The sequence below is a fragment of the Mesoplodon mirus genome (genome assembly GCF_964341445.2).
Source record: "Mesoplodon mirus genome assembly, chromosome: 18".
In the NCBI taxonomy this organism is placed as follows: Eukaryota; Metazoa; Chordata; class Mammalia; order Artiodactyla; family Ziphiidae; genus Mesoplodon; species Mesoplodon mirus.
In genome coordinates this window covers 25,054,489-25,072,050 of record NC_138994.1, presented here as the reverse complement: position 1 = coordinate 25,072,050, position 17,562 = coordinate 25,054,489, and the positions used below count along the sequence as shown (strand labels likewise).

At 41.3% G+C, this 17,562-nt stretch overlaps 1 protein-coding gene across 6 annotated transcripts in view; it reads left to right on the top strand.

Moving 5' to 3' along the window:
• The window catches only part of HELZ (helicase with zinc finger), a 179,030-nt gene that overhangs the window by 16,086 nt on the left and 145,382 nt on the right, over positions 1 to 17,562 (top strand). For 4 of the 6 annotated variants that reach the window (XM_082603669.1, XM_082603670.1, XM_082603665.1 and 1 more), the window contains exons 1-3: positions 811 to 852; positions 2,167 to 2,222; positions 6,173 to 6,229. The gene's annotated coding sequence lies outside the window, so the exon portion shown is untranslated. Of the gene's footprint in view, positions 1 to 810; positions 853 to 2,166; positions 2,223 to 6,172; positions 6,230 to 17,562 lie in introns of those variants that run through there. The other 2 variants (XM_082603666.1, XM_082603668.1) reach the window with 2 other exon arrangements.

Genomic DNA, 17,562 nt, shown 5'->3' with positions numbered 1-17,562 from the left:
ACTGTAAAAGGGTGGATTCGGCAGAGCCCAAAACCACATTCCTAGGGGAGGGGTGGGGTCCCCATCTAGAGGGTCACGGATCGCATTACCGGCCGAGGGGAGGAGACAGCGGAAGGGAGAGTCAACAGGGGCAAAAGTTGCTTTTCACTTAGTACTCCCGTCCCCCTCCCTAACGCGCTGCGATGCCGGTAGGCTCGGGGACACAGTGTCCGCCCAGGTTCCGGAGCCCGACGGCCCCGGAACGGTTTAGCAGGATAGAGGCATCTTTCCATACGCGGACGCTGCAGTTAGAGCGCCGGTTGGCCTGCAGGGCTGCCGGGCTCCGGGGCCCCGAGGGCGACCCCCGGCTGCCCGGGGGCGGGAAGCAGAAGCCCGCCTCCGGGCACCGAAGATCTAGAGCAATAACAGACGCATAAATAAATCAATGAGCGGCTCTTTGCTGCCAGCAGCAGGGAAACCTCGGGCTGATTAAATGCAGACGCGTGGTGTCTGCCAGGACAGGAGGGCGGCGGGGTAGAGGGAACCGGCGTGGAGGCGAAGGGTGGGGGGAAGGGAGGCCGGGGCAGGAGCGACGGGAAAGACCCAAAGCCACATTTTTAAACATGGGGGGCGGTTTTAAAGGCAAACAGTACGGGGGAGGAGGGACCCGGTCTGCGGGCCTCTGGACCTCCCAGCCACCCGGGGCAACTTTCCGGGCGGGAGGTGCGGCCCGAGGGGCGGCGCCGGCGGCGGGAGGCGGGAGTCCGAGGCCGAGGGGCGGGGAGGGAGTCACTTTAAAGGCTCTTTCTTACCCATAATGCTTTGTGGGGACGTTGACAAGTGGATCCAAGATGGCGTAGAAAGTAATGACAGGTAAGTGCTGACTTCCCCCTTCTCTGCTGCTGGGACCGCTCCGCGAGCTGCCGGAGCCCTCCGGAGAGAGGACCGGACTCCCCTCCGGTCCTCCAAGTCCCGGGAGGGTCGGCCCCGGGGCGGGCCTGGGGCCCAGACGGCCCGCGGCGGGGCCTGGGAAGCGGGGCTCTTCGAGGCGAGGCCCGGACGCTGGGGCTGTTTACAGCTTCTTTCCCTCCCTGGCCCCCTTCCCCTCCGCTGGGGGCCGCGGAGCCCTCGGCCCAGGCCGTGGAGGGGGCCTCGCAGACCCCGGCCGCTAGCCTGCGGGAGGTTTGTCCAGCCCACGGCACTCCGTGAGGGGGAGTCGAGCCGCCTTGCACGCTCCCCTCCTCCGGGTCGCGGCTGGGGGTGGGGAGCGTGCAGGCCTCCCACGCCCCGCTCGATTGCCCCCTCTGGGCTCGGACTTCCACGCGGGGTCGGGCGGGGGCCGGAGGGTGGGCGCGGGGAAAAGTGGGTCAGGGGTGCACCCCTCCCTCCCCCGCCGAGGGCTGTTGCCTGAGCTTCACTTTCTTTACCCCCTTTCTCCGCCCCCTCCTCGGAAATTCTCATTGGGCCACAAGCACATCAACAAAAATAAAAACAGAGGATCCTTTCCTGGAGATTCCTTCAAGACTTCCCTTTTCTTTAGCTAAGGGACCGCAGCTTTATCTAAGGAACTTTGATTGCTCTCCCCCCAAATTATTTGAGCCTCCTGCACCCTCCCCTTTGCTGAGGATCGTCCAGCCAGGGTTGGAAATCAGGGTCTTAGGATTCTTCTTGGATTGAGACCCTCAGGTTGTGTTTGAAACTCAAAATTGTTGTTCCTTCACCCTCACCACTTACACTTTTCAGGCAAATCGTTAATAGATGTGTAACTTCAGAGACAGTGGATTCCTAGAGTTGGGCGGGGGGAGGGGGGAGAAAGCCGTCGTCCTGGCTAGTTTGTTCTTAATTTTGCCCTCTCTTAAACTCGTATGAATGGATTTCTTCTCCTTCATCTTTTCTTTTTTCTCCTTCTTTTTCATTCCATTTTTTGAAAGTAAGGTCAGTCAGATATGACATTTTTATGTTTGGATTTTAAGAACACTTTATAATTATTCTTTTATCACACAGAGAGGAAATGTTTTTGTTTTAAAGTAAAGCAAACAGACTCATTTACAAACTGCATACTGTACCATTTTGGTAACTTTTTCCATTTGAAATTTATATGCCCTTTCACTTCAGGCTGATAGAATGTTTGCTACATGTCTCTTACTGGTGTTGTCTAGACACATTTTACTTTTCTGTTTATCTCAGGAACTGGATGAAGTCATTGATCACTAAAGAACTACAGTGCTGGTGAGATGTGTAAGGTGAGACTGCAGTTAAAAATGATTTACCTTTTTTCCTTCTTTATTTTAATCAAGTCATGAGAGTGAGACTGAAACTAAGTAACTTGATGGGGCCATCTTTATTTCTAAATCACTCACCCAGTCAAATGGGAGTAGAGGCAGGGCTAGATCTGGAAAGGACAACTGTGTCAAGTATACCAAACTTTTCAGCTACTGGAGCTTATCCAGAGCCAAATGTTATTTGCAGCCATCCTTGATTAGTATCTTCACCAGGGGTAATTATAGTTTGCCTATTTAAATTCCCTTGTGTAACTTTAATTGAATGTCTTAATTTTATCTGTGCTTTGGTGTCCATCACTTAGTCTGCATTGAGTGTTAGTGATTGTGTATGTGGATTTTGTGTGTCTACAGTTTGTGGGACTCGTGTAAAGTACACCCTTTCCATTGGAAAGAATGATTTCAGGCAAATCCTGCTTTTATTTTCTGAAAAATGGAACAGTGCTTGGCTCTCTCATAATTATTTGGAAATAAAAATGATAGTGCTGCATTTTGGTTAGGTTATTAGGGATAAGACTGGCTTGTCATTATCTTCTGGTCACATGTAGTGTGTGAATTCAGAGTGATGCTTTATTTAATCTAACTTATAAGGCTTTGGATTTATAGAACATTATTAATATAGTGTCAATGAACAGTCAGTATTCTGTACTGGTGAGAAGGAGAGTGTTGCTAATTTTACATTCTTCACAAGCAATTTTCTCAACTTTAAAAATATATCTTTATTTTAATTTTAGTCATTGTAGATGTACTATACTACAGTGTGTGTGAGTGTGTGTGTCTGTAAAATATTTTACTATGGTTTATTGAGAAAATGTAAGTTGTTATGGTAGATTGGTTACTGCAGGGTTTTGTTTTTTTTTCCTTTAACACATCTGGGTAGCCTTTGAGTTTTGAAATGCACTCACAAAGTTTTCATCTCTCTCACACATCTGTTTAAGAAGAGTAAGCTGTGCTTTATTTTATTCCAGATTGAGGCATACAGTTGACATTTTTGCCTTAAAAAAAAAACTGGGGAGAGGAAGGTGGACATAAACCAAGATCTTTTTGTAAGTGCACACACCACATTTGCTTGTGTTTGAAACTCAGAAGTGCTTGTGTGTATTACATATATTTTTATTTTTATTCTTAGCAGAGCAAATATGGATTTTAAAATTTATTTTCAGCTTACAGATGGAGGCATATTCATGCCTTAGACCTCCCAATCTGTACCTTTTATCTTTTTTTTTTTTTAATACATATTACTTTGTGGAAAGAACCAATGATCTACTTTTGGGCCTATGGAGATGTTTGTTTATAATCCAAAAGGGAATATTTAGAAATAGGTCATCTTGTGCGGCTAGTGCTGTTTGGCCTGAGCTGTGTCAAGACATTTTCCACAAATTTCACACGTGTAGACCATGTGAAGTGTTAGTATTCACTTCAAAGTGAAGTTGGTGGTTGGCCACCGAACAGGTTGTCACACGAAGCATTCTAAAATGGGAAATGCCATAGTACTGAAGTTTGTGGTGAAGCGAGGGTCTGTGTCTTTGAGTTGAATGAAGACATAGCTTTTTTAGTCTGTCCTTTTGGCTGGGAAGCTGGGACACTATTTTTAGGTAAGGCGGGAGTTTTGGGGAGTCAGTAAGTGCCTCTCTATCAGCTGGTGTGCTTGATTTTTGCAGTTGTTAGCAAGAAGTTTTATTTCTAATACCGTAAGTATTCAATCTACATTGTTTTAAAGTCTGTATACATTTATGGACAGTCCAGTGTTTTACTGGAGAAGGGAGTGATGCCAAAATAACAGGGGAAATCATTCCTACTTGCAAAGGGCCTTGTGTAGTTTAAAAATATAGAGCATATTCATGAAAGGCTAAGAATATTGCAGAGGGACCTACAAATAAGTAGACCAGATCTTACACATGCATTTTTGTTCCCTGTTTAAGAAGTAGGCATGGTATTGATATTAAATGCAAATTAGTCTATAATTATCTGTCAGACTCTATTTAAGATTCTAAATACAGGCCCAGCACAAGAAGTAAGGTCCTTTGCCTGTTGTTTTAAATGCTTAGCAGTTTTAAATGCATAGTAGATTTGGGGCCAAGTTTATCAACTTGTCGATAAACAAGAGATGGGGAGGAGCTACTTAAAAATTATAAACAAATTGTTATGGCTGTTTATTTCCATAAACTTAGATAAGTATACATGCAAATATAATTTGATTTCTAAACAATAGTTTGAATTGTTTTCTAGGAGAGAAGTATGGTATGTGTGGAGAGTGTGGTCGCAGCAGCTTGTAGTTCATTTAAATTGCTGGGTGTAGACAGGATGACTTCGGTAGCACTGGCTAGGAGCCGCATAAAACTTAGTGGTCTGTCACTTCACCGGTGGCTGAGATTATACTTTTGAGCTATCCTGAATTTAATAAGGTTAATATTCCTCTTTCAAAAATAAATAGTAAATATAACATGAAGATTTTTAATTTATATGTATATATATGTGTGCATATATATTTATATATGTATCTATCTTTATTTTAAAAGCTACCAATTGTCTAAAGCAAATTGAACGTTTTTCAGCATACTACTAAAGAGTCATACCAACTTGTTTACTGGTGTAAATTGTACTGGGTCAGTTTCTTCAAGGGCAGGAAGTTGTCTGGTAAAGCCAGAATTTGTGTGTTCAACTTGTTTTGACCCCCAGAAACCCTGATTCATCATTAGGTTCTTCAAAGAATGCAGGCACATTTTTTTGAGTAAACCATTGTGACATGTGAATGTTTGTGATTTTTGTTATTTCTGTGCCATATTTTAGGTGTTCTCAGAACATCTGAATTTGCCTTTTTGCTTTCTTCTGTCGATATTCTCCTAGTGGTGAAAATAATCCTGTGAGGCGAGCTTCCTTTCAGTAGGCAATATGTGTAACTAATATAGTTTAAAAACTTATTTATTTTTATGTAAAACTGATGCATGCTATGGTCAACAAATCCAAGCAGTGCTAAGTGTATATAGGAAAAAAGATAAAAAGCCTCTGCTCTCCTTCCTCCATCGTTAGCCATGTCCCCCTAATCTGACCGTAGAAAGCAGTTGGTGTTACTTGGTGTTTGGAAGACCTCTCTTGACTCGGTGTGCGGGCAGTAGTGAAAGCAGAGGGAGAAGTCATGGAAGGCATGGCCACGGAACCCGTTTAGATGTTAGGCAGGTATTCCACCCTTATTTCCTGTGATGTTAACTAATATTGATAATCTTAAACTTCCATTAGTTTAAGATAACTGTAATTGAATTGTTAGTGAAACACTCAAACAGTTAATTGCATTGTCAGGTTGGTAAAGTTTTGATTTGTTGATCTTGTAAGGAAATAAATGTTTGGAAATTGAATTCACGTAACCTTAGGGCTGGGAGTAATGTTGGTAATGATCATCTGTGGAATTTTATGATGAGATGCACAGTATACTTACTCTAGGCTTTTTATAACTCATTATGTTTCCTTTAGTTTTCAGAACAACTCCAAGATAGCGGTTATTTCTGCTTTGCAGAGGAGATTTAGGTTAAATGTGAATTAACGAACATAACGTCGCAAGACCAGTAAGTGGTGGTGCTGGCGCTGTGCCTTGGAAAGGGCGTTCTCTTTCCACTGCAGTATGCTCTGCTGCTTCTATCTAGTCTGTCTTATTTTCCAGATGAGGAAATTGAGGCCTGGAGAAGTCAGGTGACTTTCCCAAGGTCACACAGCTGATTAGTAGCAACATTAAACCAAACTTTTATCTCTGGACCCTTATCTCAGGACTCTTGGTCCTGGCTGGTTATACTACATTTTACTGAAGTACTGTGGACCAAAGGACCATATGCTGTGACCACTGGATACAAATGCTTCAGAACTGATACATCAGCAGTGGTGTTTTCTAGTATGTATTAAAAGGTTCCTTCTCTCTCTTTCAGAAATTATAAAGAGCTCTGATGGGCTCTTTGGGTGATACCCAGTGCAGTGAACTGCAGGTGAGTAAGGTCTGGGAGAGCCTTATTTACAAAGCAAGGACTTGGTAATGCCTGAGGAAAAGACCAAAGGGACTTAATCTAGAGGAGGGTGTCTGGTCAGCAAGATGAGCTGGGACAAGGTGGAGGAAGTAGGGCCCTGGTGCAGCAGTGGTGACCTGACTGAATTGGCTACTTCTGGAGCCGACTGGATGATGGTGAACCTACTCCAAACAGACTGCCTGATGCTTTGTCAGTTTGTTTGAAGAGAAGTGAGGGTAGGTTAATCTTCCACTTCTGTTTTGAATGAGTAACTGCACAGGGATTCAACCTATCTGCATATGATTGGATCTTCAGAGGTCCTTCAGTTTTTGTGTCAACATTCTTGAGTGTTGATCACCCAGTGCTCTGATGAACGGGTTAAGTATTAAATTGTTTATTTTTCCTGTTATGTACTATGTGTGTGTTGTCATGAATGACTATATATCTGCATTTTTGAGGATCTGGATACCAGGAACATATCAATGGAAACAGAAGGTTAAACTTTTTTCCTAATGGTTGTATTAGTGCTTCAAATTATTTGTTTATTGCTGAAATGCCCTAAGAATGACATTTTAGTCTTGAGTATTTATTATTTCACAGTAATTAATCTTTTTGGTCCATTATAGTATCTTTGCCATTCAGTATTAAACTAAGAAAATGGTAATACTACAGAAAAACAATTAGAAGACTGTTTTAATATTGTCCTTGTGGGGCATCAGTGCTAAAATTATTTTTTGATATATTTTTAATACTAGTCCCAGAGACTTTAATGAGACAATGCTATATACTTTTAGGGTTTATAATTAAACTTAGGCTTGGCTACTTATTGATTGCTAAAGTAAAACATTGTTGTAGGGGTTCTTTGTTTCTTGAAGTTAGGGTAGTTTGCACGATTCATCCCCCACAGGTTCATGGGGATGATCAGAAGGCTAGTTGAGGTGGTTTCTTGGTCCTTGGAAAGCTGGGGTCTGGGTTGTCATAGGTCATTGTGATAAGAAGTGCATGAGCATTCTCAGTTAAGGCCAAAGTGAGCAGTAAAAGAGAGGTGTGGACCTCTTCCTGAGACTATATCGAGTTTGCATCCTGGGACCCCTAGTTTCCTCAGTATGATAGAACTTTCTCTCTTAAATTATAAAATAATTTAAGAATTGTTATTAAGTAAATTGTTAAATATTTGGGTTACTACCCCTAAAACAGTTGATTTTCTTTCTGGCATTCTGTTAAAAAATATGTATATATATATATAGATATATATCTATATATATCTATATATCTATATACACACACATTATTATACTCATTTTTAATTATAATGCATATAATTTGAATTTTTCCTACTTATTAGATTATGAAACATTTCCATGTTATAGTTGCCACAATTTTAATTGAGATGATTACACTTTGAGAGGCTGCAAAATATTTCATCAAGTCATGCCGTCAATAATTAAATCTTTTTATGTTAGATATTTATGTTGCTGGCTGGTTTTCAGTTAATACTTTAATCTACATTATTGTAGATATTATTATATTTTTTTCTGGCTAATTATATCTCTAGGATAAATTTTTGAATGCATTATTGTGTTAAATGGTATGAATGTTTTTATGGCTTTTGATATATATCGCCATACTGTTTTTCAAGAATGTTATACCAGTTTGTACTACTAACAGATATACGGATGTACCTGTTTCACCATAACTGGATATAAATACATTTTTTCCTTAAAAGTTTTTGCTTATTTAATAGTGTAAAGTGGCATTTGTACTTCTTTGTTCTATAATGTTGAATTTTTCTCTTTGAGTCTCTTCATGGTGAATTGTTTGTTCATATCCTTTGCTATTTTAATCAGTAAACTATCGATGTGGGCTTTGGATGGTAAGGCAAGTATAACCAGCTAATAAACAGGTGATTATTAAAAAGATGATCAGAACATGTTCGGGGAGAATGTTCAGAGAGTCTAGTCTGGATGGTAAGTTTTCTTGAGAACATAGTGGTTGAAGGGGAACGGGTGAGTTATTCCAAGGTTCAGCTCAGCACATGTTTAGTGCGCATCCATTGTGTACCACGTGTTGCGTCCTCTTAGTGCTTCTCAAGTCATCGTGGCGTATACTTGGCTGAAGGAGGAGGCTGCTTGAGGCTGCTTGAGGCTTGACTTGTGGGACTTTGGCTGCTGAAGTCTCTTTGTGGAGGGCTGAGGGGATGACTGACTAGAACCTCTTTAGCTCATTCATGGCATACCACAGTGCCACGGCACAGTCTTTGAGAAGCTCTGTTCTGAAGGATACAAAGACGAATAAAGCATCATTTCCTCTGACAAGGAGCGAATCATCTAGTAGAGAGAGTAGGGGCACCAAAACAAGAAAGGACTAATAGGAATTTGAAGGGTGCTGTAAGAGGGGTTCAGACAAGGTGCTTAGGGGTTCAGTGGAGGGAGTGATACTGCCCCCTTGGGGATGTAAGGGAACACTTCAACTGAGGAGGTGGCATTTAAATTGCACCACTGTGAAATTGAGGCGCCAGGGCAAGAAGAGGGCATTCTGGAGGGAAGGGTAGCTTGAGCAAAGGCTGAGGGGTGGTGTTGGAAATGAGGTGGATGTCCGGAAACTGAGTATCCAAATTACCCGGACCCTGGGTTACATGAAAGAACATAGTGGACAGTGAGGCTGTTGAGAGGTCATGACTGGGTTTTGGAGCATGAATATGATGGATTGTCAGTGAGGAGAAACTAGAGACAGGGTTTTCAGTCGGGTTCATGGTACTACTCCAGGTGAGGGATGATGAGTGCCTGAGTTGGTGTGCTTGGGAATGAAAGGAGGTGGTGGAGTCAAGAGATACTTTGGAGGTTGAACAGAGAGATGTGGTGACTGATTAGGTAGGAGGGTAAGGAACAGTCAGTTCTGTGTCTTAAGTCAGAGATGATGCTGAGGTATTTGTGGTTGGATGGCTGGCAGAATGGGACAGCAGGAATACAGAAGTCAGGAGGAAGAGCAGGTCTTAGGGGTTTAGAATAGAGAAAAGATGATTTTGGTTTTGTGTGTTGAGTTTAAGGAACTAGTAGAAAGGTGAAATCAGAATCTTAACCCTGGAAGGAACAGATGAGGAAGTTCAGGGCCCAGAGGAGCTAGAGGGACCAGTGAGGTCTCACAGTTAGATAAAGCAGAGTGAAGACTGAAGCTTCCTGATTCCCAGTGCAGCACTCTCTTCAGTGCCTCAGACTGAGAAACTTCTCTGCTGTGGTGTTTTCCTCGCACCCAGGTGTGCTCAATAGGAGTTGGAAGTGGCAGAGCTTATGTTGGGAGTGAAGAGTTTATTTTTTAATTACATTTTTTTTATTATGGAAAATTTCAGATGTATAGAAGTGGAAAGGGTATAATCAATCCCACTGTACCCGTTGTTCAACTTTAATAGTTAGTAATGTTGTTTCATCTGTTTCCTCCCTCTCCATCAATTATATTGAAGCAAATCAGATAAAGTGTTTTGGTGAACTTGAACTCTGGGTATCTGTAGTTAAGGAGAATTGAACAGTTCAGTAGGGTATGTTCTGAGCTTTCTGGGTGGGGGTCTAGAGTGAACAGAAGTAGCATTAATTGCCAGAATTCCTGGGCAAGTCACTTACGTCTTCTGAGCCTTCGTTTGTCTGTGAGACGGAGGTAATAATGGCAGCGTCACAGGATCACCTGAGATAAGGTGTAGAAAACGCTCTGTGAACTGTGAGCCTGAAGTGTTATGCAGATTTTAGTTGTTGGTAATAACAGAAAGGTAGTGCTATTCCTTCGGGCTTCTGTGTTGCTGGCATTCAATACATTTTTATTATTCAACAAAGAATGATGTGAGGTACCTGAGGCTTCAACAGGGAACAAAACAGACAAAATCTCAGCTCTCCTGGAACTCATGTTCTAGGTCTGGAGTATAATAGGAAGCTAATACCTTCATAGTGATTAGTGTGGGCCAGACACTGTTCTAAGTGCTTTCATATTTTACCCTATTTAATTCTTGCAGTAATGCCTTGAAGTGTAGCCCTGTTATTATCCCCATTTTGCAGATTTGGAAATCAAAGCAGATTTTTAAGCAGATTGCCTCAGGTCACAATGCCAGGATTCAGATTCAGGCAGAGCTGGCTTCAAGCCTATACTCTTACCCCTGTGCCATTAAAACGCTTTAGCTCATTCATGGCGTACTAGTGTTTGGTACAAATAAAAAAGGTAGGCCCTGATGGAAATTATTCCTAAACAAGTAAGTGTTCTCTTCTTGTGAGAGAAAAAAAGACAAAACCAAATGAAAAAAATGGCAGTATATAGTTCTCTGTGGATGGGGGTATATTAGTATTCTTATACAGAAAAGAATGTTTCTTCCTAACTTTTTATAGGCTTCACCAACTTTCTTGGTTTCTATAGATACAAATGGCCACCTCAGTGGAACGAAGTCATTTTCCTGCTGGTACTTGGGAAGAGTCTCTTCTTGAATGAATCTCCTTCTTGCTTACAATTCTTCTTTTTTCTCCTACTCCTCTCTTTCCTTACCTTGGGGCAGTTCCCTTCTCTGATTTCCCCTGTTGTCTGATCCTCCTTTTCCTCACAGCTGTGGTGTCCCTTCCCAGTGTCATCAGCTGCCCATGTTCTCAGGGATTTCCTTCCTTCTGCCTTTGCCTTCTCTTCCCTAGCCTGCCTCTGTCCGTCTTCTTGGGCCTTACCCTCTGTTGTGGCTCTTCTGAGTTTCTTCAGTGGGACTAACGTCAGGACCAATTTCCCGCCTCTGGCTCTGGCTCTGCCCTGCCAGCTCGTCGTTCTCCTTCCCGGGCAGGGAAGATGGGGAAATGGGCAGTGAGCATTCCTTAAGTTTGCATCAGGATTAGGACATGGGCCTCACTCCTTTTAAGGAGGGTTAGGAGGGTATTATGGCTTGCATACCTGTGGGTTTTTTTTTTTTTTGAATATTGTTAAAATATACATAACATAAAATTTACCATTATAATCATTTTAGCATACAATTCAGTGTCATTAAGTGCATACACATTGTTGTACAACCATCACCACCATCCATCTCCAGAACTTCACCTTCCCAAATTCAAGTCTGTACTCATTAAACACTAACCCTCCATCCCCCTCTCCCTCAAGCACCTGGCAAACATCATTCTACTTTCTGTTTCTCAGAATTTCAATAGGGTCCATTCATACCATAGGTACCTCATATAAGTGCACTGATACAATATTTGTCTTTTTGTGACTGGCTAATTTCACTTAGCGTGTCTTCAAGGTTCATCCATATTGTAGCATGTGGCAGCATTTTCTTCCTTTTTAAGGCTAAATACTATGCCATTGTATGTAAATACCACATTTTTTAAAATCCATCCAGTTTTTGATAGACACTCAGGTTGCTTCCACCTTTTGGCTGTTGTGAATAATGTTGCTGTGAACTTGGGTGTATACATATCTGTTCAGGTCCCTACTTTCAGTTCTTTCAGGAAATACCCAGAAGAATTGTTAGATCATATGGTAATTCTGTGTTTAATTTTTTGAGGAATCCCCATATTGTATTCCATAGCAGTAGCACCGTTTGATGTCCACCAGAAATGTAAAAGGGTTCCAATTTCTCCACATCCTCGCAAACAGTTATTTTCTATTTTTTGGATAGTAGCCATCCTAATGGGTGTGAAATGATAATATATACTTGTTTTTAAAGGTGTTTTATGTAGAATAATAGAATTTCAGGACTAGAAATGGTACTAAACATTTCTGATTCAATTAGCTGTAGTCAGCAACAAATGTCCTCATATGTCTTAGCATTTTCACTTCTTTCTCAGTTGGAGAAAGGCATTTTGGGCAGGTGGGTCTCTACTGGATCTTCGGCTCAAGATGAACTATGTCTGACCCAGGCAGGGTACATGGAATGCAGCTTTGCAAGAGATCTGCTCTTCTCTTCTGCCAGTGACTCTCTTTCTCATACTTCTTTACAGTTTCCAACTGTGTCTTCTGGGTTATTTAATCTTCTTTCCAGCTTCTTTAAGGGATAAGGTAATTGTATTCAAATAAACATTCTTATTTAAAAAAACTAGGTAAGTTAGCAATTAATGAGCCCAAGATCAGTATAAACTGCTCAGATGATTAAAAAGACTGTATTCAATATCAATTTGAAGGAAACCTAAATATTACTCCTGGATGTTAGCTATAATTCCTTACTATGGAAAATAAGTCACCCCTTTTCAATTTTTTTTTTTAATTTGGAGGAGATGAGTTAAGCAGCATAAAATAAAATATATTTTATATTTACGAGAAGATTATAACTTCTGGATTAGTTTGGGTTTTGAATCTTTTTTAAGTTAAAACTGTTAGTTTAATTTATATTATGAAAATCTTTACGCCTACAGCAAAGTTGTAAGAATAGTATAATCAATATGCAATTGTTAGCGTTATGTCATAATTTGCCTTGTCTCTTTCTCTGTCAAATAGATAGAATTTTTTTTTCCTGAGCCAGCTGAAAGTAAGTGGCAGACATCTTACATGGCATTTCATTCATACTTCATCATGTGTCTCCTAAGAATGAGGACATATTTCTTCATAAACATAATACCATTATCACACCTAAGAAGATAATTCAGTAATACTAATAGTTATACCATCAGATATCAAGTCCATGTATAATTTTTCCTATTTCTTCCCCAAATATATTTTATTTCTTTAGTTTGTTTTTGACTCTTTAGTTTCTTTTTTTTTAATTAATTAATTTAATTTATTTATTTTTGGCTGCGTTGGGTCTTCGTTGCTGTGTGTGGGCTTTCTCTAGTTGCGGTGAGCAGGGGCTACTCTTCATTGCGGTGCACGCGCTTCTCACTGTGGTGGCTTCCCTTGTTGTGGAGCAGAGGCTCTAGGCATGCGGGCTTCAGCAGTTCTGGCACACGGGCTTAGTTGCTCTGCAGCATGTTGGATCTTCCCGGACCAGGGCTGAAACCCTTGTCCCCTGCACTGGCAGGCGGATTCTTTACCACTGCCCCGCCAGTTATTCTTTTATAAAAAAATTATTTCCTCATTTGTTTTTATGTGATGATGCCTTTATTTATTTATTTTTATTATTGTTTATTTTTGGCTGTGTTGGGTCTTTGTTGCTGCGCGCGGGCTTTCTCTAGTTGTGGCAAGTGGGGGCTACTCTTTATTGTGGTGCGCGGAATTCTCATTGTGGTGGCTTCTCTTGTTGCGGAGCACGGGCTCTAAGTGCGCGGGCTTCAGTAATTGCAGCACCCGGGCTCAGTAGTTGCGGCACACAGGCCCTAGAGTGCGCAGGCTTCAGTAGTTGCAGCATGTGGCCTCAGTAGTTGTGGCTCATGGGCTCTAGAGCGCAGGCTCAGTAGTTGTGACGTACGGGCTTAGTTGCTCTGCGGCATGTGGGATCTTCTCGGACCAGGGCTGGAACCCGTGTCTCCTGCATTGGCAGATGGATTCTTAACCACTGCACCACCAGGAAAGTCCCAGACGTTCCTTTTTTTAATGACAATTTTGAAGAGTCCTGGTTCATGTATTTCATAGACTGTCCCTCAACTTGGGTTTGTGTGATGTTCTCCTCATGACTGGAATGGAGTTAGGGTTTTGGGGAAGGAGATGTTTACTTTTAATATTTTGTTTCATCTCTCTCTCTTGGCTTTTTATATAAGATATTCAGTGCATATAGATATATATTTTAAAAAGTATGCTTGTAGACTATTATTTTATAATCTGCTTGCTATTTTGTAATCTGCTTGGGATGATGGTGGTCGTGGTGGTGGTATGCTTTTTTTTTTTTTTCAGTACACGGCCTCTCACTGTTGTGGCCTCTCCCGTTGCGGAGCACAGGCTCCGGACGCGCAGGCTCAGCGGCCATGGCTCACGGGCCCAGCCGCTCCGCGGCATGTGGGATCTTCCTGGACCGGGGCACGAACCCGTGCCCCCTGCATCGGCCGGCGGACTCTCAACCACTGCGCCACCAGGGAAGCCCGTTTTTTATTTTTTTGCGGTACGCGGGCCTCTCACTGTTGTGGCCTCTCCTGTGGTGGAGCACAGAAGCCGGACGCGCAGTCTCAACGGCCATGGCTCATGGGCCCAGCCGCTCCACGGCATGTGGGATCTTCCTGGACTGGGGCATGAACCCGTGTCCCCTGCATCGGCAGGCGGACTCTCAACCACTGCGCCACCAGGGAAGCCCGGTACACTTTTAATTATGCAGTTGGCTCTCTTGCGTTGATTTACATTTTATTTATAAAGCTCCACTGCTTTGGATTATGATGTGTTTACAAGGCTACACAGATAATCTGGAAGGGAAAATGAAGAAATACAAATGACAGAAAATATTTTATAATAATAAAATTTTCTTGGCAAGCAGCAACCTTTTCTCAAAGTCAGTCTTTTAATATAATTTGCTTGCTTCATAAATATGGGTTTTTTGTTTTTTCATATCTTTATTGATTAGTAAGCATATTAAATGACTTGGGAGGAATCTCACTCTCTTCAAGAAATAATTTGGAATTATTGATCCAGAATGCTGACAGTTCTCAAAAATGGGTCAGGAAAATCAAAGTAATAGATGGAAAAAAAATCTCAATTTTAGCTCTTGATATAACTTTTCTTAAATTTAGGGTTCTTTTTTATAATTTACGTTACTAAAACAGATGGTGGAAGGTCCATCAAGATATTTATTTTATGTATTTAAAGCATTTTACTTTGCTGTATTGAATTCCATTCATTCTGGAATTTAGGAGAATTTACCTCTTTATGAAAGAGATTATTCAAAGTAGAAAATGATTGATGACCTTCGCTTCCAGTTTTCTTCTCAATAGACTTAGTCTCTCTTCTAATGCTTCTTGCATACTCAGTAATTTTATAAGTTTTAGAGAAAAATGCAAGTCTGGCTGAATATTAAGCACAGTACAATAAATAAAGCTTTTTTACTTTGCAGAATATTTTACATGTGTGTCCCATAGATTCATCAGAGATTCTAGTTTTGGATAAAGGCAAGTACATTTAAAGACAATACAACATCCCTGTCTATGACATTGGCATTCAAATGAGAAGTGAATTTGGTTCAGGACAGTTCTTGAAATGCTTAACATTTAGGTTATTTTAGGTCAACTCTTTGGGAAATTCAATTAGAGTATTTATTGAATGGTTTTAGTGAGCTGATTGGTTGTCATGTCATGTCATAGATGATATAAAACATGACTCCTATTTATAAAATAGTTGTGTTGGTCAGATAAGGCATCTTACATGATGTATTTAATCCAAGATAATGGATGAGTAAGAGGCAGATGATTCTCTAGGAAGTAATTTTGGTTTTGAGAGAGGCATTCTTAGGGAAATAGGCCTTGAAGTGTTCATCTAGAGCTGGGCAGGATTGAGGTCCGGAGAGAGGAGGGAAAGGATATTTGGGTAGAGGGAAGGGCATTGGCAGAGCCTCAGAAGCCTGACGGTTCCTGAGGCCTGTGTGGGAATGGTGGGAAAGTTGGGTTGCAGTCAGCCTGTGGGTGGCCTGGACGTTGGGTAATGAGCGTGGCCGTCAGTTTATGGGCGCCCTCTCTAGAGTGGTCTGTAACTTGCTTCCTCCCTGAGGAAGTGTGACACGCTTGTGCTAGCTGCAGTGTCTTCCCCACAGCTGTGCTGTCCATTGAGGAGAAGGGGGCCTGCTCTGCCATGGCTTCCTTACTCCTCAAGGTATGGCGTGTGAGTTATTTTAATAATGTATCAATCTGCCTTTTCTTTCTTTTATCACAATGCATTTACTTTCTAACGTGGTCTTGTTTTCAGGGTAATAATTGGGTTTCCACAGGGAAAATAATAATGTATGAGGCAAATTACTGATTTAAAAAATGAATCTCTAATATTTTTCTAGTAGTTCTTCTTTTGTTTAAATTTTTGTTTTGTTAGTTATGTAAAGAAACTTATGGATAGTAATTTCTGCTCAGGTGGATAGTGGTACTGTTTAGCACAGCTCATTGGTCTTCTGAAACCTTTACAAATGCAGTCTGATTCATTCCAGCCAAGGTAATTATGAGGTACATCATTTTTTTCCCCTAATGGAGACAAATGTAAAAGACAGAGATACAGAAATCATCTTCAGTTTAGATTGAAGTAATTTTAGTTACTACTCTTTGTTCCTGCTATTTGATCACAGTTTATTTTTATTTTTTGAAGTCTGTCTCTAATCAAATAAGATTCAATGTTTTAGCAGTAAAAGAGGACCATGACTAAATTAATAAGAAAAGTTAATTTAAGGACAATAATTGACTTTTAAAAATATAAAAGTACATTTCATGACTTGATTTCAAGATGATCTGGTGGTATCCTTATACTGTCGCAGAAGGAAGTCCACAGTGGGATGAGAATGATGCTTACAAATCACCACCCTTATTATCTATTACTGAACATGTCTTAGTCCAGGCCAGTCTGCCTACCACCTCTGTGGTACACTGTTGATTTCATTTTTCTTCCAGTATTTACTTTTGGTCCTGGACCAATTATCTAGCTGTGATGGGATTCTTCAAAAGTATCCTACATTTTGTACCTTGTGAACTAGTGATTGTTCTGTTTGCAGACATTCTTTCTGAGGCTCTACTCTTGCCTCGAAAACCTACATTTGCAGAAAGGGAAATGTATAGGTTTTCCTTTTCAATGTATTTATTTTTATTTATTTTTTATTTATTTTTGTCTGTGTTGGGTCTTCATTTCTGTGCAAGGGCCTTCTCTAGTTGCGGCGAGCGGGGGCCACTCCTCATCATGGTGCGTGGGCCTCTCACTGCCGTGGCCCCTCTTGTTGCAGAGCACAGGCTCTAGACGCGCAGGCTCAGTAGTTGTGGCTCACGGGCCCAGTTGCCCCGTGGCATGTGGAATCCTCCCATTCCAGGTCTCGAACCCGTGTCCCCCCCATCGGCAGGCAGACTCTCAACCACTGCGCCACCAGGGAAGCCCAGGTTTTCCTTTTATTAACAAACTTATCCTTCTTTATTTCTTTCCAGTTTTTAAAAACCGTGTCCATTGTGACATTGAGATTCATATTTAAAAATAATTTTAAAATTTTATTCTTAAAATTATCATACAGTAAAACTAACTTTTTTCTTTTATCCTGTTAATTTAACACGTGTAGTTTGTGCAACCATCACTACAATCAGAATACAGAATAATATTATCACCCCCCAGAATTCCCTGATGCTATCCTTTTATAGTTAACTGTCCCCATCCTATAACCTCTGCAACCACTGACCTTTTCTCCATCCCTATAGTTTTGTCTTTTTGAGAATGTCCTATACATGGAATCATACATGTAAGCTTTTGAGACTGGGTTCTTTTACTCTGTCTTTGAG